The sequence below is a fragment of the Portunus trituberculatus genome, chromosome 1 (assembly GCF_017591435.1).
Source record: "Portunus trituberculatus isolate SZX2019 chromosome 1, ASM1759143v1, whole genome shotgun sequence".
Taxonomy (NCBI): Eukaryota; Metazoa; Arthropoda; class Malacostraca; order Decapoda; family Portunidae; genus Portunus; species Portunus trituberculatus.
The window spans coordinates 1,610,783-1,613,282 of NC_059255.1; the positions used below are offsets into that span (position 1 = coordinate 1,610,783).

General features: G+C 44.3%; 1 protein-coding gene across 1 annotated transcript in view; it reads right to left on the reverse strand.

Moving 5' to 3' along the window:
* LOC123504880 (basement membrane-specific heparan sulfate proteoglycan core protein-like) overlaps positions 1-2,500 on the reverse strand; it is a 96,699-nt gene that overhangs the window by 18,650 nt on the left and 75,549 nt on the right. The gene's annotated exons all lie outside the window — the stretch shown is intronic.

Here is a 2,500-nt window from a genome sequence, read left to right on the forward strand (position 1 = left end):
CTACTAACTACTACTACTACTACTAACACCACCCACCACCACCACCCACCACCACTACCACCTTACCACCACTACACTACTACACCACTACTACTACCACTACCACTACTACCACCACCACCACCACTAATACTAACACCTCACCACACCACCACCACGACCACCACACCACTACTACTACTACTACTACTACTACTACCACACACTACTACCACCACTACCACCACTGCCACTACTACTGCTATCATGATTGGAGTGCCAATGAGAGGGCAACACATAAGTAATTGTGCAGGTAAGTGTCTATTTAAGTAATTAAGTGAAGGGAAGGCAAGGTGTGTAGATAAATAAATACACAGCATGGAGGAACACACACACACACACACACACACACACAGAGAGAGAGAGAGAGAGAGAGAGAGAGAGAGAGAGAGAGAGAGAGAGAGAGAGAGAGAGAGAGAGAGAGAGAGAGAGAGAGAGATAGAAAATTTGTATAACCCAAAAAATCTCTCTCTCTCTCTCTCTCTCTCTCTCTCTCTCTCTCTCTCTCTCTCTCTCTCTCTCTCTCTCTCTCTCTCTCTCTCTCTCTCTCAATCCCATACACTAAAGACAAAGAGAGAATGTGCTTTGAAACTTGCGAGAGAGAGAGAGAGAGAGAGAGAGAGAGAGAGAGAGAGAGAGAGAGAGAGAGAGAGAGAGAGAGAGAGAGAGAGAGAGAGAGAGAGAGAGAGAATTAAGCAGAAACTTTGCAACATTATAATTACGACGTACCTGGTCTCTCTCTCTCTCTCTCTCTCTCTCTCTCTCTCTCTCTCTCTCTCTCTCTCTCTCTCTCTCTCTCTCTCTCTCTCTTCTCTCCTTGAACCTCTTTCACTCCTCCTCCTCCTCCTCCTCCTCCTCCTCTCCTCCTCCTTCTCCTCCTCCTCCTTCTCCTCCTCCTCCTCCTCCTCTTGGCTAGTTTATTTCTGACTGAGGGAAAATAGTATGCTTGGACAGAAATGGAAGAGGAGGAGGAGGAGGAGGAGGAGGAGGAGGAGGAGGAGGAGGAGGAGGAGGAGGAGGAGGAGGAGGACGAAAAGTTTGTTATGGCGCGTGGTGAAAAAGTTAGGACCTTTAAACTATAACTTGGAATGACTTCTTGATGTAATGTGTACTAACTTGTTCCCGCAGTTGCAGTAGAGGCGAGTTAGGAAGGGAGGAGGAGGAGGAGGAGGAGGAGGAGGAGGAGAGATGAAGGAAGAGGTGGGATGGAGATGGAAGAGAGGAGGGTACACATGTGGTTGACAAGTAAAGAAGAAGGAGGAAGGGAAGAAGGAAGGAAGAAAGAAAGGACGAAGGAAAATTAGATTGATGTAAAAGAATTAAAGATAAGACGAAACACCTAATCTTATCCAAATTAATAACACAATCACGAATGACAAGAAAAAGTAAACAGTAAAAGTAATGTCCACTGAGGCGCCAGTTCCACAAAAAGGTCAAGGGATTATATATTGAGGCGCCAGTCCCCACAGAAAGGTCAAAGTGTTATTTATTGAAGGGTAAGTGTGCTGCAGCCTCCCTCCTGAAAGAGTTAAGTCACAGGAAGGAGGAAACACAGAAGCAGGCAGGGAGTTCAGGAGTGTGCCAGAGAAAGGGATGAAGACTGAGAATACTGGTGAACTCTTGCATTAGGGAGGTGGACAGAATAGTGGTGAGAAAAAGTAGAAAGACTGAGAATACTGGTGAACTCTTGCATTAGGGAGGTGGACAGAATAGTGGTGAGAGAAAGTAGAAAGACTGAGAATACTGGTGAACTCTTGCATTAGGGAGATGGACAGAATAGTGGTGAGAGAAAGTAGAATGACTGAGAACACTTTCAAACTCTTACATTAAGGAGATGAAAGAAAGAGGAACGAGAGAAGCAGGCAGAGTTCTTGAAAGCAACAGACCACAGGACACGTAACATCAGTAGGGCAGGGTGGGACGTGAGGAGGGCGACATCTATGAGTGACGGGATGAACTAGTGAGGGCATTGGAAGCTAATACCATTTGTTGCTGCCCCATTCACAAGCCTGGAGGTGGAGGCTGTAAAGAGGAGTTTATGACGAGTTATATAGTGGAGAAGTAGGAGGAGGAGGAGGAGGAGGAGGATACAAAGGAGGAAGACGAGGAGACATACACTATTATTTGTATTGTCAGATAAACAAAAGAGGAAGAAGAACAGGAGGACAAGGAGAAAGAGGAAGATATAAGAAGAATAAACTGCATTAAAAGTTCTTAGTAATGTTTGAAGAGGAGGAAAATGAGGAAGAAGGAGAGGGGTAGGAGGAAGAAGGAGAGAAGGAAAAGGAGGAAGAAGAAGAAAAAAATGTCAAGAATAGTGCAGATAAAATAAGAAAAAAAAAGTTAATTATAAAGTTTTCAGCAAAAAAAAAGAGAGAAATAATGATTGGCAGGTGATTGAAATGAAAAGTGATAGTACTGTTACTACTACTACTACTACTACTACTACTACTACTACTAC